We start from the raw sequence: 26,113 nt of genomic DNA on the forward strand, positions 1-26,113 counted from the left end.
ACACTCCATACAAATACTTTCAGGAACGACTTCCAGACACTTAAATCTATACTCAATATTAACAAATTTCTCTTCTTCAGAAACACTTTCCTTGACATTGCCAGTCTACATTTTATATCCTCTCTACGTCAATCATCATCAGTTATTTTGCTCCCCAAACAGCAAAACTCCTTTACTACATTAAGTGTCTCATTTCCTAATATAATTCCCTCAGCATCACCCGACTGAATTTGACTACATTCCATTATCCTTGTTTTGCTTTTGTTGATGTTCATCTTATATCCTCCTTTCAAGACACTGTACATTCCATTCAACTGCTCTTCCAAGTCCTTTGCTGTCTGTGACAGAATTACAATGTCATTGGCGAACCTCAAAGTTTTTATTTCTTCTCCATGGATTTCAATACCTACTCAGAATTTCTCTTTTGTTTCCTTTACTGCTTGCTCAATATACAGATTGAATAACATCAGGTAGAGGCTACAACCCTGTCTCACTCTCTTCCCTACCACTGTTTCCCTTTCATGCCCCTCGACTCTTATAACTGCCATCTGGTTTCTGTACAAATTGTAAATAGCTTTTTGCTCCTTGTATTTTACCCCTGCTACCTTCAGAATTTGAAAGAGAGTATTCCAGTCAACATTGTCAAAAGCTTTCTCTATGTCTACAAATGATAGAAATGTAGGTTTACCTTTCCTTAATCTAGCTTCTAAGATAAGTCGTAGGGTCAGTATTGCCTCATGTCTTCCAATATTTCTACGGAATGTAAGCTGATCTTCCCCGAGGTTGGCTTCTACCAGTTTTTCCATTCGTCTGTAAAGAATTCACGTTTGTATTTTGCATCCGTTACTTATTAAACTGATTGTTCAGTAATTTTCACATCTGTCAGCACCTGCTTTCTTTGGGATTAGAATTATTATATTGTTCTTGAAGTCTGAGGGTATTTCGCCTGTCTCATACATCTTGCTCACCAGATGGTAGAGTTTTGTCAGGACTGGCTCTCCCAAGGCTGTCAGTAGTTCTAATGGAATGTTGTCTACTCCTGGGGCCTTTTTTTGACTCAGGTCTTTCAGTGCTCTATCAAACTCTTCACGCAGTATCATATCTCCCATTTCATCTTCATCTACATCCTCTTCCATTTCCATAATATTGCCCTCAACTACATCATCCTTGTATAGACCCTCTATATACTCCTTCCACCTTTCTGCTTTCCCTCCTTTGCTTAGAACTGGGTTTCCATCTGAGCTCTTGATATTCATACAAGTGGTTCTCTTTTCTCCAAAGGTCTCTTTAATTTTCCTGTAGGCAGTATCTATCTTACTCCTAGAGAGATAAGCCTCTACATCTTTACATTTGTCCTCTAGCCATCCCTGCTTAGCCATTTTACACTTCCTGTTGATCTCATTTTTGAGACGTTTGTAATCCTTTTTGCCTGCTTCATTTATTGCATTCTTATATTTTCTCCTTTCATCAATTACATTCAATATTTCTTCTGTTACCCAGAGATTTCTACTAGCCCTCGTCTTTTTACCTAGTTGATCCTCTGCTGCCTTCACTAATTCATCTCTCAAAGCTACCCATTCTTCTTCTACTGTATTTCTTTCCCCCATTCCTGTCAATTGCTCCCTTATGCTCTCCCTGAATCTCTGTACAACCTCTGGTTTAGTCAGTTTATCCAGGTTCCATCTCCTTAAATTCCCACCTTTTTGCAGTTTCTTCAGTTTTAATCTACAGTTCATAACCAATAGATTGTGGTCAGGGTCCACATCTGCCCCTGGAAATGTCTTACAATTTAAAACCTGGTTCCTAAAGCTCTGTCTTACCATTATATAATCTATCTGGAACCTGTCAGTATCTCCAGGCTTCTTCCACGTATACAACCTTCTTTTATGATTATTGAACCAAGTGTTAGGTATGATTAAGTTGTTCTCTGTGCAAAATTCTACCAGGCGGCTTCCTCTTTCATTTCTTAGCCCCAATCCATATTCGCCTACTATGTTTCCTTCTTTCCCTTTTCCTACTACCGAATTCCAGTCACTCATGACTATTAAATTTTCGTCTCCCTTCACTATCTAACAATATACAGTCTGTAAAGCAATTTCTAAATTTAAAATTTAGCAATTATAATGTACTGAGAAATTTTATTTGAATCTGACTGAATGTTTGCAGGGTATTTTTGGAATATATTCTGTGTGCTAAACCACAAATGCATCAATAATGACCTCTACAAACAACAACAACTGTTTGACAGGAATTATGTCACTACTTATTGTTTGACCACAATAAGTTGACCCTTTCTACAGGTGCTGCTGGTATTGAAGGCAATCAGTACTACCACTGGGAGATATAACATGTCTCTGAATGCTGGCAATATTTTCGCATGTGTCCCCTCTACTTTCGTCCAAGTACAAAACACAGGTCATGATGTCATTGCTGTGGGACCGAGTTGGCATTGCCTTCCCCCACTTCTTCTCTCCCCTCAGCAATTCTGATGCATGCCCAAGGCACACCTCCTACCATTCCCAACAGGTGCCACATTGAGGTTCAACTTATTGTGGTCAAATAGTAATGTGTTTCATAATCCAGACTCTATTACATCCAAGTATACAAAACAGGATATAGAGAATAATTTAACTGCAATTTTAGTATCTGGAATTTCTTTCACATTAATTATAGTGATGAAATGATATATCATTCTACATATTGCTACTTACGGATGCATTTTCCTCCATTAACTGGGTTTCCATAATAGCCACTCACACATTGTTCACAGTGTGCACCACGTGTGAAATTTCCACAGGGTTGATTTCAAATACTTGTTCCATTTGCACAAGTACTAAGGCCATTGCAATGACAAGCTAGAAACAGGTAAAAATGACAAGTGTGATAAATAATAACAATAATAATAATAATAATATGCATCTACATGACTGCACTGCAATTCACACTTAAGTGCTTGGCAGAGGGTTCATCCAGCCACTTGCAGACTATTTCTCTACAGTTCCATTTCCATGTAACATGCATGAAAATCAAACACTTAAAACTTTCCATGCATCCTTTGATTTTTCTTATGTTATTATGACTGTCACTTGTCTCTATGCAAGTGAGTCTCAACAAAATATTTTTGGTTTTGGAGGAGAAAGTTAGCGATTGAAATTTTGAGGGAAGACCTCACCGCAATGAAAACCACACTTATTTTAAAGATTGCTGCCTCAAATCACGTATCATGTACATGATACTCCACCACCATTTTGTGATTATACCAAACAAGCTCCTCTTCTTTGAACTTTTTTGATGTCCTCTGTCAGCCCTAACTGTTAAAGATCCTATACCATGCAGCAGCACTCCGACAGAGGATGGACAAGCATACCATAGGCAATCTCTTTTGTAGACCTTTTGAGCTTTTAAGTGTTCTGCCAATAAAACATAGTCTTTGTTTACCTTCCCCATAACATTATTAGTGTGATCCTTCCAATTTAAGTTGTTCCTAATTGTAATTCTTAGATATTTAGTTGACTTTTTAGCACTTAGATTTATGTGATTTATCATGTAACCAGAATTTAACAGATTTCTTTTCATATTCATGTTGGCGATCTCAAACTTATCATTATTTAGAGATAACTGCCACTTTTTTCATCACTCAAATATCTTATCTAAATCATTTTGCAGTTAGTTTTGATGTTCTGATGACTTCACTACACAGTAAATGACAGCATCATCTGCAAACATTTCAGATGGTTGCCCTGATTATCTCCAAGATCATTTTACATAAATTAGGAGCTGCAGAGAACCAGTAGCATTTTCTAGGGGAAGCCCAGATGCCACTTCGGTTTTATTTAATGTCTTTCTGTTGACTACTGTAAACTTTGACCTTTATGATAGGAAATCTTGAATCCAGTTGCACAACTGAGAGAATATGCCATAGGCATGTAATTCAATTAGGAGTTGCTTGTGAGGAATGGTGTAAAAAGTATTCTGGAAATACAGAAACATGGAATCAATTTGAGGAAACCAGTTGATAGCATCCGTTACTTTGTGTGAATGAAGAGCCAGTTGTGTTTTACTAGAATTATTTCTGAATCCATTCTAACTGTGGGTCAAAAGATCATTTTATTTGAAGTTATTCATAATGTATATGTTAAATAATCCTACAGGAAATTGTCATCAGTGATATACATCCATAATTAAGTGGATTACTTCTGTTCCTTTCTTGTGGAATAATGTGACATGTACAACATTTTAGCTGTATGACAGTTCTTTTATCGAAAGAGTGGTTACATAAGTTTGCTAAATATGGAGCTATAACATCAGTGTACTGTCAAAGAAATCTAAATAGTATACAATCTGGACAAGACTTGTCCTAATTAAGTGATTTAAGCTGCTTCGCTAAACAGTATGCATCTACTTCTAGCCAACTCATGTTGGCAGCTACTATTGATTTGAATCCTGAAATATCTGCTTCCAGAAAAATGTGTTCTAGTAATTCTGGTTTACATGCACTGTGATAGTAACATTATCATTTCTATTGTGAAGAGAAGGTACTGGCTGTGTCTTGCTGCTGATGTGCTTTACATATGACCAGAATCTCTCTGGATTTCCTGCCAGATTTTGAGAGCCAGAATTTCATTGTGGAAATCATTAAAAGCATCTCACATTGGAGTCTGCACTAAATTTCTAGCTTCTGTAAAAATGGTGGAGATCTTGAATTTTTTTAGTCTGGTATCCATGCATAATAATAATAATAATAATAATACAGTAGTAACAGTAATAATAATGTGTATTTTCCTCTGCAAATCTGAGTCTACAGTCAGTAAACCACTGGAGCACTTGGGCGAGTGTACTTCCCATTGCACCAGTTATTAGGGCTTTTTCCCATTACATTCACATATGGGGGACAGGAAAACTGCACTATCATATCTTGTGTATCTACTGAATGTGGTATCAATGAACAATTGACCACATCACACACTTTGCACTTTTCTGTAGTAAGGTAAGGGAGCTGCATTTGGATAGTTTCCTAATTTCAGATAGGGAGATGTCTCGTGTGACCAGGTGCTGCTCTCTACTGAAAATCATTTCAATTAGCTTCTAGTAGTGGCAGAGCAGCATGCTGGGAGTTATTCATTTGTATTCCCAGATCCAGTGGAGTTAAAAATGTCAAACATGTTTTGTTGAGTTCTGAGTTTTTCTACTTTCAGATACTGGTGTTGCTCATTTCCCTTTATCTGAAATAATGAACTATTTTGTGTTGTACTTAAAGCACTGAGTTACTTTCACAAAAAGCAATTATTACTATGGGATGTACACTTTAAATAAGAAATAATTTATAAATTTCTAAAATTAAAAAGTGTTAAAAATATATGCTTTGGGGGGGGGGGGGGGGGGGGTTGCCAAAATATTTTTAGTTGAACCATGTTTAGTATAAACATGTTAATAACATATTTAGCTTATCATACTTTCCACTGATTGATTTTACCAGATATTCCTATCATTTACATAGCATTACTGTAGATGGCACCTGGAGTTAGGAAACACTGGTCAGAAGAATCTATGAGAAAGACTGTCCTACCTTTAATAATCTTTTCAAGAAAGACTGAAGGCTAAGTTGTTTAGATTGTGTTCCACCTGCCATGATCACAGTCTGCCATCCAGCTGATTGGATTCTGCTTCCATTATTCACAGAATGGTTGTGGAATTTCATTAAGTGTGTTTGGCCATCAGTAGAGAGCCCAGTCATCTTGGTACTCGATGGTCACTATTCTCACACCCAGAATATAGAAGTGATAAATCTTTCTAGGCAGCATTGTGTGATAATAGTGTCTCTTCCTCCACATACTCTAACGGCTTGGCAACACATTTATGAAGACATTCAAAACTCATTATTCAAAGAGTAGGCAAATGGGCTTCCTAACAAGATCCACCTTTTTAACATTCCACGGTCTACACTAGAGAAGTACATGAATCATACGAGCAAAGACATTGATTCTTTATTAAAGTCAAGGGCTGGCAGTAAGTGTGCTCTGTGAGATAAATTAGAAGATGAACTAGTTTCCAATTGCAAGATTATGGGCGAGTGTTACTACGGTCCTAGGGAGAAGGGTTTGAGACAGCTAGCTATCTGGTTGGCCTGATGGTTCAAATGGTTCAAATGGCTCTGTGCACTATGGGACTTAACATCTGAGGTCATCAGCCCCCTAGAACTTAGTACTACTTAAACCAAACCAACCTAAGGACATCACACACATCCATGCCCGAGGCAGGATTCGATCCTGCGACCATGGCGGTCGCGCGGTTCCAGACTGAAGCACCTAGAACTGCTTGGTCACACCGGCCAGCTTTGCTAATGATCTCAGTCATACTGAAAAGGGCCTTGCCAGCACAAAATGGCTCCAGAATGTCACAAGAAGATACCCAGAATTTGCTTATTGAACTCTGCAGTCAGTCTCCTTACCAAGGGTGAAAGGTTTCATGAAAAGAAACCTGGATTTGTTTTTCAATATTCTGAAAACAGAGCTTGAAAAAGTGAAGTTTGATCAGTTGAAAGTGTGTAATGTAGATGAAACAGGGCTGACTCCACTCCAGGGGTTATGCTCTAAAGTCATCGGCATTAAAGGGAGAAAGCAAATCCTGCAGTGAGAGATAAACTGATTATACCGGTAACGTTATGGGTACTGGCAGAAACTTTGTCCTATCTTTAATAATCTTTTCAAGAAAGACTGAAGGCTAAGTTGTTTAGATGGTGCTCCACCTGCCGTGATCACAGTCTGCCATCCATCTGGTTGGATTCTGCTTCCATTGTTCACAGAATGGCTGTGGCATTTCATTAAGTGTGTTTGGCCATCAGTAGAGAGCCCAGTCATCTTGGTACTCGATGGTCACTATTCTCACACTCAGAATATAGAAGTGATAAATCTTGCTAGGCAGCATTGTGTGATAATAGTATCTCTTCCTCCACATACTCTAACTACTTGGCAACACATTCATGAAGACATTCAAAACTCGCTATTCAAAGGTGATTGAAACTTGGATAGCTGTGCATCCTTTCAGATCACTGACTATGTATCAAGTACATGAGCTTATGGGGAGAGCTTATATCAGACCTGCGACAGTTGAAGTCACTTTGGATGGGTTCAGGAAAAGTGGCGTATTACCTTTCAACTCTGAAATATTTGGACACAACAACTTCTTTGAAGAAACACAACTTTCTGCAACCATCAGTGCAGCTGAAGTCCATGCATCTTCTGTCCAACCACAGATTTCTGTGCCAGAACCACAAGCTCCACCATCCTCTATTAACCCTTCACCAAATTGAAACTCTGAATTTGTTTCTTCTCCCAAAATCGTCCCCCAGCTGCTCTGTGTAGAAGTTCAAATTCCAGCACAGTAGGTAAAACTGCTGTGATTATGACTTCTCCTGACAAATTGCAACTACAAGCTTCATTGGAGAGGTCTGAATAGAGAAGAATGAAGCTGAACGCCTCTTAAACAATTCCAAGGAACTTTAAAAGAAAGACAACCAGTAGTGAAATTGTCTTCTCAATTTTTCGGAAAGGAGAATAAGAGGAAAAGTGATACTGACACTGATGACTTTTCTTCTCATCCCATCTTTGTTACTTCAGATGATGAAGACAGTGTAGATGATGAATGCCTCTGCTTCTTTGAGCCCTACAAAAATGACCTACATGACAAGAAGATGTCAGTCATTGGTTTTCATATGAAGCTGTCTCTTTTTATATTGTAAAAAGCCTTAACATTTACCATCCAAAATTGGGAACCATATGGGAACCCTTTCCCCCAGTGTTGTAAAAGAAACACCTTTTTAATTCTATTAAATTGGTTTATAATGTTTTAAAAATATTAGAATTTGGAACATGAAACCTCAAAAGATATAGAACAGAGAGTTCAAGAACAAATTTTCATTTTCTGTGAAACATTATTGCTACCAAATTTTATAAAACTGTAAGTGGTATCTGGAATACAGCTCCCTTATCTCATTGGTGCATATAAAGCCTGACTCAAACAGCCCCCCTAGAACTGAGTCTACTCCTTGTCAGTCAGCAACACTGACACATCTGTATGTGACCACATCATCGCTCACATGCAGTCACAGCAGTTGTGTAGTTACTTGTTTACAACAAACATTTCTTGATGTAGCTAACAGTGATGGCAGTCTGTATTCCCTTAAACCCACTGCATGTGTGGATTTTTCCAAGGGGTAAGGACACCAAATTAGGTGCATTTATTGATTCCATGAAATGTATCCACTGTATTAAACATGAATTATCACATGACATGAGACACATGCCTTAGTTCAGACAATCCAAACAATTTACACAAAGGCCAAGAGTAAAACAAAAGACATTACATACATATAAAGTTCTGAGGGCTCAATTTTACTTGCTTGTATTGACCTCCACAGTTTGATGTCATTACAGAGCTGCCTGCCCTCCTCCCCCCTCCCATCCCCCTATCACCCTCCCTTCCAGTGTGGAGTACAGAAGACAGGGTAGGGTCAGTCAGGTGCCAGGAATCCTGAACATACTCTTGTAGGCTCAATTCTGGGTCCAATTTTGTTTTTACTGCATGTAAATGATCTACCCCTGAACATAAATTCACACTCGTTTTATTCACTGATGATACTTCTGCCCTTGTTGAAAGCAATGATACTGAACAAATTCCTTCAACTGGCACAAAACTATTAGACAGTTTGGAAAACTGGTTCCAACTAAATAGGCTAAAATTGAATATTGGGGAAACACATTTGCTGTAATTTAAAAATAAAAACTTTAAGGTAAAAGAATTCCACATTAGTCATAGAGACCAAGAACTGAAAGAAACGGACTGCATTAAATTTTTAGGCAAGCATTTGGACCAAAATCTTTCCTGGTCTTCATGCATAACATATTTAGCAAGTAAATTAAATTGCCTGATATCTGCAATGAATATTGTGACACATTCATCTAACATGGAGACAAGAAAATAGTTTACCACAGCTATTTTGAATCAGTTATAAGGTATGCCATTATAGTTGGGGAGGCACAAGCAAAACGACTAGAATCTTAATATTACAAAAATCAAATGTTAGAAATATGTCTAATGCAAAACTGAAAGTATCCTGTCATCCACTGTTAATAAATTTAAAAATATTAAGTGCTCCATGTTTGTACATTCATGAACTAACTATTTTTGTGTACAGTAACCCCAAGTTATTTGTAGACAATAACTTCAAACATCGATATGGTACTAGAAACAAGGAGAATTTCATGCCTCCCACTCATAGATTGAAGATGTTTGCACAAACCCCAGAATAAGTGGGTCACAAAAATTTACAACATTCTAAAAAAGAAACAAATCCTCAGCATGGAGATGGGGCAACTAAAGCAAAAACTATGACATCTGTAAGTACAGAAATGTCACTATTCCTTAGAAGAATTTCTTAATAACAATATGAGCAAGAAAGCAAGTGGCTGAAATGTTTTGATAATTGAGCTTAGAAGTTTTATGTCTAATAAATGATTGTAATAATTATTCTCTCTTTTTACAGCAATATTGTTGTTAGGCTACACACAGTCTCCATAAATTATAAAGTAATAATTATTGTTTCTGTAATACACATAAATTGTAATTGCAGTATTGGCAAGTCCCCTGTACATTAAATTTTGTGATTTAACTCTGTATGTTATGGGACACTAAAAATTCTAATTCTAATTCTGTAAAGGAGAGGAGGGCAGAGGGAGGTGTCTATAGAGGTCAGCTGTAGCAAGAATGGGGAGGTGCATCATTTTCATTACATAGTGATGGTGTCAAGACATCATTTTCCTCATTGAAGAAATAGTGTTTGGGACAAAGACTCATATTAGCTGAAGCAGAGGTAGATGTAGAACCTTATGTAATGTCAGCCTCCTCTTCCTGTTCCCACAGCATCCAAACTGGCTTGGGTCACTGAATGGAGACAGTTGTTTGTTTGCTGTCAAGCAGGAGAGAGAACATTTGGTCTTTGAAATTTAGCACCTTGTGAGGACCTGAATGTGCATGTTGAAGAGCCACTCATGTGGTATCATTGCGGAGCATCCCATGGCTACAGTCATTCCTTTCAAGGCCTTATATACAAAAACCTCCTGCATGGCATGAGCTTGGGAAGGCAGTGTGTGGACATGAGCAATATGTTTTTTGACCTCAGATATGGGAGATGGTAACTAAGAGTGTACCAAAGGTGGTGATGGTAGAAGGAAGTCATCAGAAAGAGTTAAGCATTCACCATACAGTACTTCATCTAAAGATGATTTTAAATCTTCCTTGTATGTGGTTCAAACTCCCAGCAACACCCTTAGTAGTACTTCAGTCCCACCCATAGTGGTACTTCAGTCCGTAGTGAATCATGGCACATCACTGCTGCTATAAGGGTATGATTCCAGTGTTCAACTAAACCGTTACTTTGCCAGTGGTATGCTGTAGTGTGGAAAAGTTGCGCACTGCATGGTTCACACAATTCTTTCAAAAGATGTAATTGAAATTGACATCCCTGGTCAGTAATAATTGATGACAGGCAATAGAAGCGAGCAATGCACATGTGAACAAAGGCCAAAGACGAAGATCTGCTGTCATGACTTTAAAAAATACTGCTTCCATCCTGTCAACTGCAGATAAAATATATCAGAACCTATTCAGCTCAGGTAGTACATCTACATAGTCTGACTTCACTCATGTCAAAATTTCCCTGTTGTTTCCCTGATGCCCTGTTTTGCTGCATTCTCAGCCAAGATAGGCACATATCCACTGTCTGCAGTCAACTTTAGCACCTGGCCACACAAAGTGCTCAGTCACTAACTTCGTGGTGGGACAAACAGCAGGACGTGATAAGTTACACAGACTGTCAAAAGTGGTCCAACAGAATTTGACAGGGACCACAGAAAATAATCTGTCCTGTGAGATATTGCACCACAGAAGTAAGATAGTGTCTGGGATCTGTACATGTTCCAACTTCACTCCAGTGTCAGTACTTCCTCGGAGTGATGCTAACTGTTGATTTTATCCTGTTCCTTAGCCAATTCCCTAAATTCAATCAATCCACTAAATGTACTGATGTGTGGCAGGTTGTTCAAGTGGCTGAAATGACAGGGCATTGTGTTCCTAGTTCAACTACATATCATGTGAACTAAATGGTGGCGGACAGAAAAAACGGTGAGGAGACTTGGCCAGAAGGCCTTCATCTAAAATAAACAACATACACACACATATTCAAGCAAATGCAGCTCACACACACACATGACCAACGTCTCTGGCTGCTGGGGCCAGACTGTGAGCAATTGCTCTTAATGGGAGAAGCAGTCTGGTTGGTGGGGGTAAGGAGGAGGCTGTGGCAGGAAGGGAGAGGGAAAATAGGGTATGGGTGGGGGACAGTAAAGTGCTGTTCATGGGAGCATACAGGAATGAGGTGGAGAGAGGATAGCGCTACTAGGTGCAGTTGGGGCGTTAGATGGAGGGTGGAGAGGGGAGGGGTGGAATGAAAGTGGAAAAGGAGAGAAGTGAAAAGATTGTGGGTGCATTTGTTGAATAGAAGGCTGTGGTATGGGAACAGGGAAGGGAATATGTGGGTGAACGACAATTGCTTAACAAAGACCGAGGCCAGGTGGGTTACAGGAGAGTTGCAGGGAGAGTTCCCACCTGTGCAGTTCAGAAAAGCTGGTGTTGGTCAGAAGGATCCAGATGGCTGTGAAGCAGTTATTAAAATGAAGAATGTTGTGTTGGGCAGTGTGCTCAGCAATGGGATAGTCCAGCTGTCCCTTGACCACAGTTTGTCAGTGACTATTCATACCAACAGGCAACTTGTTGGTCATCATGTCCATATAGAATGAAGCACAGAGGTTGCATCTTTACAATGAACAAGCTGTTTGTCTGCTTGAATGGTCACCAACAAAATATGTCCAAGGAGAATCTGCTGAGCACACTGCCCCAACATCCTTCATTTCAATCACTGTTTCACAGTCTGTGTATTCAGGATCCTACCTACCAATACCAGTTTATATAAAATGTGCATGTTGGTAATGTCTCTACAATACATCCTACATTCCTGTAACCCTTCTGGCCTCAACCTTCATTAGCCATTGTCCTTCATCCATCTACGCCCTTCCCTGTTTTCACCCCATGACCTTCTATTCCATAAGTGCACCCATGGTGTTTTTACTTCTCTCCTTTCCTGCCCCCCTCCCCCTCCTGACCCCCTCCCCTCCATTCCCTCTGCCTTCCATCTAACCTCCCAACTGTATCTATCTGCCCTGCTCTCTCACCACCTCATCCCTGTACCCTCCCACAAACAGCACTTTATGGTCCCCTACCCATACCCCACTCTCGCTCTCCCTCCACCATCAAAGGCTCCTCCTTACCTCCACCACCCAGATTGCTTCTCCCATCATGCACAGTTGCTCACATTCTGCCCCCAGCAGTCAGAGATATCGGTCATTTGTGCATGATCTGTGTTTGCATGAATTGTGTGTATACTGCCTATTTCAGAAGAAGGCCTTCTGGCCAAAAGTAACGTGTTTAGTAATTTTTCTGTTGTGCCTCTCTGTGACTCAGGATCTCCGCTATATGGTGAGTAGCTATCTATCCTTGTCATTATTCCATCCTGGATTTTTGATGTTTATTGTATATTACTGGTGCTCTCTTGGATGTACAATGACACTGCTTACCACAATGTTAGCTGAAGCAATAATGAAGAAATTGATACAGGTTCACAATTGTAAAACAACAGTGAAATGGTAAAAGACAATGTTCTTTGTGGTTTGGACACTTTATACATAGGTGCACTCACTCAAGGGTTAATATCTTGGTGGGTTTTAGTTTTGGGGGATTATCACTGAGTGCTCAGTCATTGACCTCTAAGTGTTCCTTTAATTCTGGTTGAATGTCACTGTACAGAAGAAATGGTGTAGCCACCAATGATTCTAGCTGGTGATGCACTTCTGGATGATGAGTTCTGCCTCTCTGCACAATTGTTCAGCATTCAGTGTCCTCATTCCCTCTAGCAATTGCTGTACCCAAGTCCAGTAGAGTTTAGGTAAGCATGTCATCCAATTATTTTAATTCTTTATCATCCTTGGAATAGTCTTTGAATTTGTTTATCCTACTCCATAAGCTCTCCATGATTTGCAATAAGCATTTGAGATTGGATTAAGTGGATGAACAATGATTAATGTTAGTAACTGAGGTGATTCTTAATGATGATAGCTGATGTCTCACCCCTTTAAGTTTGCTGGATTGACAAACTCTCTCCCTGTAATGCAAAATGATTCCTTTTAGTGTCTAAATATAATGGTGCCCCATAGTCAGCTGCCCAGCTAACAAGGATCTTAGTTTTTGAAACTCATTTACTGAAGATGTTTAAGCACTCTGTTTACCATGGAGAAACAGAAACTGGGGGTCTTCCAGCAATACCTAAAATGGTATCATCAGTATCTCTGTTGAAAAGTAGTCTTTGTCTCAAATCAGGGCACAGGGCAGACTCAGAAAATCAGCTCCTAGGAGAGGCTCATTATGTTAGTACCATAAAAGTTCCTGTAAATGTTTTCCTGAGACCTGAATTGATGGTGCAGTTGGTGGAACCATATGACATTAAATGTAAATCATTCACAGCCCAGAACTGTAACAAAGAGTGTGAGAACTGACAGATTTTCTTGGGATCATGCTTATCTCTGATCCTGAGTCGACAACTAAATGTTGGTTTGTACTCGTGTTAAGAATATAGAAATGGCCATTGTGTTTGGAAGCATGCAGCTAACTAGATTGGTTTACTTGCATTGGGTCTATGCATACTTTCTTGAGTCCACAACCTATGATGCCTACTGAAGATTGTGAGTGGAGTTTGGGTGCTTGCAAGGTTAGATGCCTTTGAGTGCAGCAGCACCAAATGCAAGTAAAATCAACATCAACACATGATCTGCTGGTTGTGTTGGAACTCTGAGGGGCATCTGGAAGCAGCACACAACAGATTTTGAGAGGAAATTTACAAGCCCATATTGTTCACAATGAATTGTCTGGCTTTAACTTTGGATCCACTGTGTTCTGTAAATTGTGTCACAATTGTGAAGCTGTCCTTCCAATTAACTGTTCTAAACAAATTGCATAACAGATTTGTTCAGATGCTTTGCATAGCCTTTGCAATAAAACCATCTTAACTGTTTCAAACTTGGAAATGTGGTTGGTGACAGAATTACATTTCTCATGATAGATGCATGATCTCCTACGTTACAACGCAATGCAGAATGTTTTGCCTTATAATCAAGTACATTGTGAATTGGAAGCACAGATTCTACAATGGTGAATTAAGTTTGTGGCTGTTTCAGCAAAAACTGTGGCAGTTCAGATAACACATGTTGTACTGTATGCACACAGCTGGAAATGTGTCCACATGACACAAAGTAATTCAGTCCAGGTGAGTCATAGAATGTAACCCCTTTGATCAGTCATGACATGTTGCATAACCCAGAAATCTTCGTGACCCAATCAGCTAGATTGCACACGAGTGAAGAAACGGGTCTGTCACCTCACTATCTGGCATTGAAGCATGATTGGAATTGCAAGAAGCATGGTCACAGTGATGTACTTACAAACAAAAATCAGATAAAGGTCCAGAACACCTGTTTGTGTCATTTGCTTTTGTTCATCTTCAATTAAGAAGTCCATAAGATCTGAGGAAGGTAACTCAGAACTGTGGTGCATGTGGTCCACATGTTCTTATACGAGTGGGAGAAGAATTGTAATCAATTTCACTCATACCTTCATACTTACACTGTTCCATACTGTTCATTGTGCCCTGCAATCCTTGAGAAACATAATCAGTATATCCTTTGTTGGATATAATTGTTTTTTGGTGGGAAAGTAATACTGCGCATTTCCTGAATTTGCAAAAATCATATAGTTCTCACAGGTCACCAGTGTGGGTTTTTCCATGGTGGTGAGTATATGGAATTGCTGCATGTACTGATCCCGTGAAATATAACCACTTTTTTGAAGATGAATGATCACTTGACATGAGACACAGGCATTAGCACAGTCCAAAATGAACTAGACAAAGGCAAAGAATACAACAAAAGACATTACACACATATAATGTTCTTAGGCCTCAAGTTTGCTTGCTTGTATTGACCTCTGCTGGCTGATGTCGCCTCATTTGTCTTTGTTCCCAATTTTTTATTGTTTCAGATCTTGCCTTTGGATTTAAATGCTAACCAAAGACCTATTTTATTCAAAAGTTCTACTTTCATTACATCTAAATAAAATATTGTTGTCCAATGTGAAGCTGTGTGTTCGGTGTTGAGAGGATACAACACTTACAGTAGACAGGGAGCACTTAGTCTCACCAACTATTTAATTTAAAATATTCTTTTTCCAGAAAACTTGCTTATAAGTAATGAGTAGTCGACATTGTAAAATGGTACACAACATTTTTTGTTTTGTTTTGAGAAATACAAATAAAAATATATTCAAAGTCATGTATTTAATGGCATATAAAAAGAATTCTTATACAGTTGTGAACTAAATACATTACACAGTTTATTTAATGGTTTTGTGAGTGTGATGTGTGGAAATTCTTTCAAAGTTTTCAGGTTTTGAACAATAAACACTTAGCTGCAATACTGAATCCAAAATCTGTTTCACATAATGGTTAAGATACACATAGTTATTAAGTGACTATGTTCATCAGGCAAGAATTGGTTCAAGCCCAGATCTCTCGTAATTTCAAATTGTTTGAAAGAAAGGAAGCTTTAAGATTGCTACCTCAATAACATCTAGGTTAGTTAGTTACTTTCATGTTCCATGGACCTGTTGCATGATAAAACACAATGTTATTTAATTAGTCATTTGGAAATTAAATATTAACTCAGCTTGACAAGTTCAGGAGAAAGAAATTGCTGTAACGTATTTAAAGAATCTCAGTATTTAGATAGAACTTAAATAATGACGGTCAGAGGAGTATTTGCCCCCCCCCCCCCCCCCCATGAACCATGGACCTTGCCGTTGGGGGGGAGGCTTGCGTGCCTCAGCGATACAGATAGCCGTACCGTAGGTGCAACCACAACGGAGGGGTATCTGTTGAGAGGCCAGACAAACGTGTGGTTCCTGAAGAGGGGCAGCAGCCTTTTCAGTAGTTGCAAGGGCAACAGTCTGGATGATTGACTGATCTGGCCTTGTAACAATAACCAAAACGGCTGGTACTGCGAACGGCTGAAAGCAAGGGGAAACTACAGCCGTAATTTTTCCCGAGGGCATGCAGCTTTACTGTATGATTACATGATGATGGCGTCCTCTTGGGTAAAATATTCCGGAGGTAAAATAGTCCCCCATTCGGATCTCCGGGCGGGGACTACTCAAGAGGATGTCGTTATCAGGAGAAAGAAAACTGGCGTTCTACGGATCGGAGCGTGGAATGTCAGATCCCTTAATCGGGCAGGTAGGTTAGAAAATTTAAAAAGGGAAATGGATAGGTTAAAGTTAGATATAGTGGGAATTAGTGAAGTTCGGTGGCAGGAGGAACAAGACTTCTGGTGAGGTGACTACAGGGTTATAAACACAAAATCAAATAGGGGTAATGCAGGAGTAGGTTTAATAATGAATAGGAAAATAGGAATGCGGGTAAGCTACTACAAACAGCATAGTGAACGCATTATTGTGGCCAAGATAGATACGAAGCCCACGCCTACTACAGTAGTACAAGTTTATATGCCAACTAGCTCTGCAGATGACGAAGAAATTGAAGAAATGTATGATGAAATAAAAGAAATTATTCAGATTGTGAAGGGAGACGAAAATTTAATAGTCATGGGTGACTGGAATTCGAGTGTAGGAAAAGGGAGAGAAGGAAACATAGTAGGTGAATATGGATTGGGGGACAGAAATGAAAGAGGAAGCCGCCTGGTCGAATTTTGCACAGAGCACAACATAATCATAACTAACACTTGGTTTAAGAATCATGAAAGAAGGTTGTATACATGGAAGAACCCTGGAGATACTAAAAGGTATCAGATAGATTATATAATGGTAAGACAGAGATTTAGGAACCAGGTTTTAAATTGTAAGACATTTCCAGGGGCAGATGTGGACTCTGACCACAATCTATTGGTTATGACCTGTAGATTAAAACTGAAGAAACTGCAAAAAGGTGGGAATTTAAGGAGATGGGACCTGGATAAACTAAAAGAACCAGAGGTTGTACAGAGATTCAGGGAGAGCATAAGGGAGCAATTGACAGGAATGGGGGAAATAAATACAGTAGAAGAAGAATGGGTAGCTTTGAGGAATGGAGTAGTGAAGGCAGCAGAGGATCAAGTAGGTAAAAAGACGAGGGCTAGTAGAAATCCTTGGGTAACAGAAGAAATATTGAATTTAATTGATGAAAGGAGAAAATATAAAAATGCAGTAAGTGAAACAGGCAAAAAGGAATACAAACGTCTCAAAAATGAGATCGACAGGAAGTGCAAAATGGCTAAGCAGGGATGGCTAGAGGACAAATGTAAGGATGTAGAGGCCTATCTCACTAGGGGTAAGATAGATACCGCCTACAGGAAAATTAAAGAGACCTTTGGAGATAAGAGAACGACTTGTATGAATATCAAGAGCTCAGATGGAAACCCAGTTCTAAGCAAAGAAGGGAAAGCAGAAAGGTGGAAGGAGTATATAGAGGGTCTATACAAGGGCGATGTACTTGAGGACAATATTATGGAAATTGAAGAGGATGTAGATGAAGATGAAATGGGAGATATGATACTGCGCGAAGAGTTTGACAGAGCACTGAAAGACCTGAGTCGAAAGAAGGCCCCCGGAGTACACAATATTCCATTGGAACTACTGACGGCCGTGGGAGAGCCAGTCCTGACAAAACTCTACCATCTGGTGAGCAAGATGTATGAAACAGGCGAAATACCCTCAGACTTCAAGAAGAATATAATAATTCCAATCCCAAAGAAAGCAAGTGTTGACAGATGTGAAAATTACCAAACTATCAGCTTAATAAGTCACAGCTGCAAAATACTAACACGAATTCTTTACAGACGAATGGAAAAACTAGTAGAAGCCAACCTCGGGGAAGATCAGTTTGGATTCCGTAGAAACACTGGAACACGTGAGGCAATACTAACCTTACGACTTATCTTAGAAGATAGATTAAGGAAAGGCAAACCTACGTTTCTAGCATTTGTAGACATAGAGAAAGCTTTTGACAATGTTGACTGGAATACTCTCTTTCAAATTCTAAAGGTGGCAGGGGTAAATTACAGCGAGTGAAAGGCTATTTACAATTTGTACAGAAACCAGATGGCAGTTATAAAAGTCGAGGGACATGAAAGGGAAGCAGTGGTTGGGAAGGGAGTAAGACAGGGTTGTAGCTTCTCCCCGATGTTGTTCAATCTGTATATTGAGCAAGCAGTAAAGGAAACAAAAGAAAAATTCGGAGTAGGTATTAAAATTCATGGAGAAGAAATAAAAACTTTGAGGTTTGCCGATGACATTGTAATTCTGTCAGAGACAGCAAAGGACTTGGAAGAGCAGTTGAATGGAATGGACAGTGTCTTGAAAGGAGGATATAAGATGAACATCAACAAAAGCAAAACAAGGATAATGGAATGTAGTCTAATTAAGTCGGGTGATGCTGAGGGAATTAGATTAGGAAATGAGGCACTTAAAGTAGTAAAGGAGTTTTGCTATTTGGGGAGCAAAATAACTGATGATGGTCAAAGTAGAGAGGATATAAAATGTAGGCTGGCAATGTCAAGGAAAGCGTTTCTGAAGAAGAGAAATTTGTTAACATTCAATATTGATTTAAGTGTCAGGAAGTCATTTCTGAAAGTATTCGTATGGAGTGTAGCCATGTATGGAAGTGAAACATGGACGATAAATAGTTTGGACAAGAAGAGAATAGAAGCTTTCGAAATGTGGTGCTACAGAAGAATGCTGAAGATTAGATGGGTAGATCACATAACTAATGAGGAAGTATTGAATAGGATTGGGGAGAAGAGAAGTTTGTGGCACAACTTGACCAGAAGAAGGGATCGGTTGGTAGGACATGTTCTGAGGCATCAAGGGATCACCAATTTAGTATTGGAGGGCAGCGTGGAGGGTAAAAATCGTAGAGGGAGACCAAGAGATGAATACACTAAGCAGATTCAGAAGGATGTAGGTTGCAGTAGGTACTGGGAGATGAAAAAGCTTGCACAGGATAGAGTAGCATGGAGAGCTGCATCAAACCAGTCTCAGGACTGAAGACCACAACAACAACAACAGGAGTATTTGAGCTCCACTCCACATTACAGGTATAATATAGTATCTTATCCATTGTGCCACCTAATTCAGTTCAGCTGGAAATGTTCTTTTTAAATGTCTGTGCACAGTGAGAGTTCTTATATTATGACTGATGCCGTGAACTTTGCAGAAGCATTCAAGAAGCAATAACTGTATGGAAGTTTCTGGTTTGTCAATGAAGTCTTTACTTAGAATATGGTGTAGTACATCACATGAATTAATTACCTGCAAATAGTCTACAATACAAGAATTAAGTATGCATATAAAACATACAGGTCACAAGAAAAGGAAAAAAAAGATATAAAAATACCTAAAATATGCAAAACCACAGAAATACAGGAGCACAACTACTTGCAAATGTTGTTACTGCTAATATGTTTTACTATATTTCTGGCAGCTTACTACATATACACCATGGAAACCACTGGATGAACTACCACAACTGCTGTCAGACAATCATTGAGATCTCTGGCTCGTACACCACATATTACTTAAAATCCATGAAATCAACTGGAAGAAAATGGCCCATAAAAAGGATGAGATTGGATTCGAGTATCAGTCTGTTGCTCACTTTTATATTTAAGAAAGGTCTGATACATTTAATAGCCAAGCTCATAGCGAGAATCAACAACTTTATGCTTTGCAGCAGTCGCCTTTCTATGCTATATGGAAGATCTCCGTTTTCAAGCATCTTACTTTATAAGACCTGACTTCTTGTGTGATAGAGTTATTTCAGTTAATTGTTGGAAACAAATTCTTTATGATGTGGTCTAGTAATATAAAGTATTTGGAAATAATTTATTGATTATGTTTGGTTCTATTGAATGCCTTGACCTGTCAAAATGATTAAATACATTTAAAAAATAAGGATGACAGGTTGTATGAAACATAACTTTCATAGTGTCACTACTCACTAGGCTATTTTTATCTGCTGCATTTGACTGTATAACTCAAACATATTTTTAAACATCATAAACCAGGATGTTATGGCGCAACTGGAAATTCTGTGAAATGTTTCTTTATATCTACCAGAATAAAGGGGTTCAATAAGAAGTAGTCCAGAACTAAGCTATCAGTCTTCAACTGAATGGGAACAAATTAGTATGATGTCTCACTATTATCCATCTCAGCAGCCTTATTTTTCCTTGTGCATATCAATGGCCTTTCAGCAGTAACATTGCAAGAAACTAATTTTGTTTTGTTGGAAAACAATACAAACATTACAATAATTAGATAATCAAATTTGTTTTACAAAAGACTTTTATCAAATTTTCATAGTCATTTATGTATGTTCTAATTCACTGTCATTAAATTTTGAAGAAAAATGACTTGTTATATGCAAATCAGTTCCTGTATGAGATATCTACCTTTATAACTAATTTTATCATACAACATGAATGCTCTGTAATAGCTGTTGCAGTGGAGTTATGAGTTTAGAGGAGAAAGTCTCTGTGTTCATGGTGGGGAAAGAGCCCAGCTGTCCTAGCATGCAGACTGCTGAATGTGCAAGTCTTGAATCTTTGCACATTCTTCTGAAACCTCCAAAGTCTTCCTTGCACCAGTCCCCTAAACAGTTTTTTGCTATTATTTCACTTATAACTAGGTACCCAGTAAAATACATCAAATACAAAGGCTTCCCAATGTTGTCTATACATTTACAAAATATAAAAGATAGAACACCAATCCTCCATAATGAAATAAAGAGTTATTACTTATATTGTAGGTGGAGTGGGGGGGGGGGGGGGGGGGGGAAGACAGGAAAGGAAAGGGAGGGAAATATTGATGTCAGCTGCGTCAGGGTTTCATGCAGAATCAGTGGTGATGAATGAAAATGTGTGCTGGACTGGGATTTGAAGCCAGGATCTCCTGCTTACTAGGCATCTGCATTAACCATTGTGCCATCCATACACAGCAACTATCTCAACTATGTGGACTATTTCAGCATACCTCCCAGCCAATGCACATTCATACATAGTGCCACCTATTCACAGTCACCATTCACATCCTCAATACTTGCTTCTTTGAGATTTCCAAAGGAGGTCAAACATAATTGTGCATCCATACTGGAGATGGTAGATTCAGTGCCCATCAAGGCAAATCAATTATATGAGTGTGTGGTGTATGTTCTTTCAGACATGTCCAAAAGAACAGACACTGAGAGGGGAGGGGAGAGAATGGAAGGGAAACGGAAGGAAATATTGATGCCAGCTGCATCAGGACTTTACACGGAGTCAGTGGCAGGGAATGAAAAATATGTGCTAGACTAGGATTTGAACCCAGGATCTCCTACTTTCTAAGCAGTTGTGTTAATCACTGTGCCATCCAGACACAGTGTTTATCACAATTGTGCAGACTACCTCAGCACACCTGCTGTCCAACCCACATTCCTACCAAGCACCACCTATCGGCAGTCTCTGTCCATCTCCTCCATGCTTGCTACTTTGAGATTCCTGCAGGAGGTGAAATGTGATTGTGCATCTGCACTGAAGGTGCTGGATTCATTACTCATTAAGGTGAATCAATTATATGGTGAATGGCGGTTAATACACGCATGGGATTTTTTGACATGTATAGTCATCAGTGAGGATATAAGCTGAAGTCTGAATTCACATACATGGTGGCCATATGGAGCACTTGTTGCAGTATGAGGTCCTCATCTGCATATCTGAAGTTTGGATCCTTGGTGACTCTGCTCTAATGTGCTTATACACATATCAAGGAAACCTTTGCTTTCTGGATCTCTGTTTATTAAGATTATTTGCTTGTTTCATTGTCCTCTACTCACCCATTTTGTTTGTCCCTATAGAAGCCATACAACTTGTATAGTTGCAAAATATAAAGGGACATCACCCTCAGTCATAAAACAAAAAGGCTCACCAATAGTGTACACATATTTGTAAAATGTAAAGGAAAGAACATCAGTCCTCATTTACAAAGGTAGTTTTCATTTAATGCTTCATTTATTTATCCATGAGGTCTTTGGGTACACATAATGTACAGTAAGACGTTGGACATCATTTAATGCAATACTGTTTCTATTATTATAAAACATCATAAATTATTTACGGTTGCAGTCAGTGGCGGGTGGTGTAATATTTTTCTAGGGGTTTAACTGGAAGATGGATTACTAAGTCCCAAATACCAAACATAAGAAAGGTTAAAAATTAATAACAAAATAGTTGCTATACAGAAACAGGCATACCTTATGATAAATGGTTGTATGGGAACGCCAGCACCAACAATATCACTGACCAAGGAGCCTCAAGCGTAATGTCTGATATCTGCAGAACTAAGATCGGACAGTTTGGTTTAGGGCATTATGCTGAGTAGTCATGCTATACTGAGCTCAATCAGAATAAAGTGTTATTAACCATATCTGTGCCAACTATGTTATTAGCGTGTTTCCCAGTATATACACTCCTGGAAATGGAAAAAAGAACACATTGACACCGGTGTGTCAGACCCACCATACTTGCTCCGGACACTGCGAGAGGGCTGTACAAGCAATGATCACACGCACGGCACAGCGGACACACCAGGAACCGTGGTGTTGGCCGTCGAATGGCGCTAGCTGCGCAGCATTTGTGCACCGCCGCCGTCAGTGTCAGCCAGTTTGCCATGGCATACGGAGCTCGATCGCAGTCTTTAACACTGGTAGCATGCCGCGACAGCGTGGACGTGAACCATATGTGCAGTTGACGGACTTTGAGCGAGGACGTATAGTGGGCATGCGGGAGGCCGGGTGGACGTACCGCCGAATTGCTCAACACGTGGGGCGTGAGGTCTCCACAGTACATCGATGTTGTCGCCAGTGGTCGGCGGAAGGTGCACGTGCCCATCGACCTGGGACCGGACCGCAGCGACGCACGGATGCACGCCAAGACCGTAGGATCCTACGCAGTGCCGTAGGGGACCGCACCGCCACTTCCCAGCAAATTAGGGACACTGTTGCTCCTGGGGTATCGGCGAGGACCATTCGCAACCATCTCCATGAAGCTGGGCTACGGTCCCGCACACCGTTAGGCCGTCTTCCGCTCACGCCCCAACATCGTGCAGCCCGCCTCCAGTGGTGTCGCGACAGGCATGAATGGAGGGACGAATGGAGACGTGTCGTCTTCAGTGATGAGAGTCGCTTCCGCCTTGGTGCCAGTGATGGTCGTATGCGTGTTTGGCGCTGTGCAGGTGAGCGCCACAATCAGGACTGCATACGACCGAGGCACACAGGGCCAACACCCGGCACCATGGTGTGGGGAGCGATCTCCTACACTGGCCGTACACCACTGGTGATCATCGAGGGGACACTGAATAGTGCACGGTACATCCAAACCGTCATCGAACCCATCGTTCTACCATTACTAGACCGGCAAGGGAACTTGCTGTTCCAACAGGACAATGCACGTCCGCATGTATTCCGTGCCACCCAACGTGCTCTAGAAGGTGTAAGTCAACTACCCTGGCCAGCAAGATCTCCGGATCTGTCCCCCATTGAGCATGTTTGGGACTGGATGAAGCGTCGTCTCACGCGGTCTGCACGTCCAGCACGAACGCTGGTCCAACTGAGGTGCCAGGTGGAAATGGCATGGCAAGCCGTTCCACAGGACTACATCCAGCATCTCTACAATCGTCTCCATGGGAGAATAGCAGCCTGCATTGCTGCGAAAGGTGGATATACACTTTACTAGTGCCGACATTGTGCATGCTCTGTTGCCTGTGTCTATGTGCCTGTGGGTCTGTCAGTGTGATCATGTGATGTATCTGACCCCAGGAATGTGTCAATAAAGTTTCCCCTTCCTGGGACAATGAATTCATGGTGTTCTTATTTCAATTTCCAGGAGTGTATTAGAGATGTACTGCACCGGTGACCCACAATTACGCGACAACCATGTTGGACAGAACTTTGCTTGCTTTGTTCTACTATGAACTAACAGTATAATCATATTTTGCTACAATGAACACATCAACTGCTTCATGTGCTGATGCCATAGGTGTTCCACTATAAGATGGCAAGAACTATGCCCCTCACATGAAGTCATTAAAGATCACCTAACTCACGTTGAGCGAACAGTAGGGCTGGACAAAAATGACTGACAAAGCACAATGCATCTTGTAGAGGGTATAGTATGGACCTATTGGAATAATTAATGTCGCGTAATGGTTTTAAAGTAATTCACATGACATGAAAACTTTGTGGAAATGTGTCAATTTACTGGAGGCTAGTTTACCCCAGGGAAATACTCTGAATTGACCGTGGCCACCGGGGGAGTGGCTAAGGGAAGCGACAATAAGCAGCTTAGGGCAGCTCAAGCTCTGAGAAAGTGGTAACGGTGCGCGGCCTCCAGCTGCCTTAAGATGAGTGACAGTGAGTGGTTGGTTGACCCCGACTCCATGCTGGTGTACCGGGAAACAGACGGAGAACTTGTACGCCTGTTGATAAATGTCCGTCGTCTCGTTTTCTGCGAAACATGTGAGAAAGCCGCGCAAAGCTACGGTGGAGCAGTCAACAGAGGTCAAAATATGCGTGGTCGTGACTATAGCAACTTCACGCTGAATTCATGGTCCGCAGAGTCTGAAGTAAATCAGGTGAAGAGCGACAGAATGAAATACGCCAACCTCCGATGGGAATATAGGACCAAGGAATTTGAAGTACTCTCCTGGAAGTCAGAATTCCGGAAAACTTGGTGTTTGTGCAGACGCCAACCTTGATGGGTGGCCTGGGAGGAGCTAAAATAGCAGAAGTTGAGAGGAAGGGAAATTTTGTGGGAATTTGTTCACTTCCCAGAACAGGTATTGGTCGGCGCTGGGAAGTGACGCATAATTAATGTGAATTGTGCTGCAATTGGCGTAAGTGATTTTGCTGGAGGGGAACCCGAGGCGAAGAGTGGACTGGCAGCAGTCTCCGTAGAGGTCTTCCGTTCCCAGCTTGCCTAGAGTGCGGACGTGGTGTTCTTTACTCAGCTTTCCTAAGAAAGAGTGAGCATCTCTGCAGTTTAGGACTTAGCAAATGGAATGATTGAGCTAGGAGATAGGAAGTTTTGGTTCAGATATGTACTGAGCAAGGTAACTAGGAGTGAGTAGATGAGCACAGCCTTGCAGCACCATGAGGTCAGCCGACGTCCGCACAACGACACCGCTCCGCCACGCTGAATTCGGTGATATTGTGCCCGCTCTGACCATTGATTAATTTGCTGGATCACATCAGCAAAGTTTCCACAAGGGTTTCATGGGCCGTGTATTGTAGAATTCTTCTTGCACTTCACATTACGCCTGGGTCAGTCGATAGGAATTACTTTTGATTTATCGCGCTTTACTCCACGCAAATGCAATTTATTACCACTGCCTGTTAGGAGAGTCATGTAATGTGATGATTGAAGGTTGTGAGTTAAAATAAATCTGTGCTAATTGACTGCATCTGTTTTCAATCAAGTAGCTGAAATCCCAAGTCACTTTCTTAATTAATTTTATGTTCAACATTTGCAACTGGTGTTCAATAGCTGAATATAACATCAATGTACACCGCTTTTTAATTAAAAGGGATCAATTCTGAACCAATTAATGTCAACACTGCCACCGCAGTTCAATCAGGAGTCACAGGGCCTTATTACTTTCTTTGTGTTATTCGACATTGCAGCAGTTTTGCACTCTCTGTTGATCTGTTAGTCAATTACCTGGGGTGAACACACACCAAAACCAGATAAGTGACGGGTGGGGTGTTACACCACCTCATTATGTCCACTGTCACTTGCATCAGTGCTTTAACCAACAAACAGTCATTAAATTGAAGCCATGTTTGTGTGTGCAAGCAATGCAGCCTTAAGCTATTGCA

General features: G+C 40.4%; 1 long non-coding RNA gene across 1 annotated transcript in view; it reads right to left on the bottom strand.

Annotated features, from left to right (window-relative positions):
• The window catches only part of LOC126474906 (uncharacterized), a 124,034-nt gene that overhangs the window by 29,396 nt on the left and 68,525 nt on the right, over positions 1 to 26,113 (bottom strand). Inside the window, exon 2 of the long non-coding RNA XR_007586597.1 lies at positions 2,712 to 2,855. This is a non-coding gene — a long non-coding RNA (uncharacterized LOC126474906). The remainder of the gene's footprint in view (positions 1 to 2,711; positions 2,856 to 26,113) is intronic.

The sequence above is a fragment of the Schistocerca serialis genome, chromosome 4, assembly GCF_023864345.2.
Source record: "Schistocerca serialis cubense isolate TAMUIC-IGC-003099 chromosome 4, iqSchSeri2.2, whole genome shotgun sequence".
NCBI lineage: Eukaryota > Metazoa > Arthropoda > Insecta > Orthoptera > Acrididae > Schistocerca > Schistocerca serialis.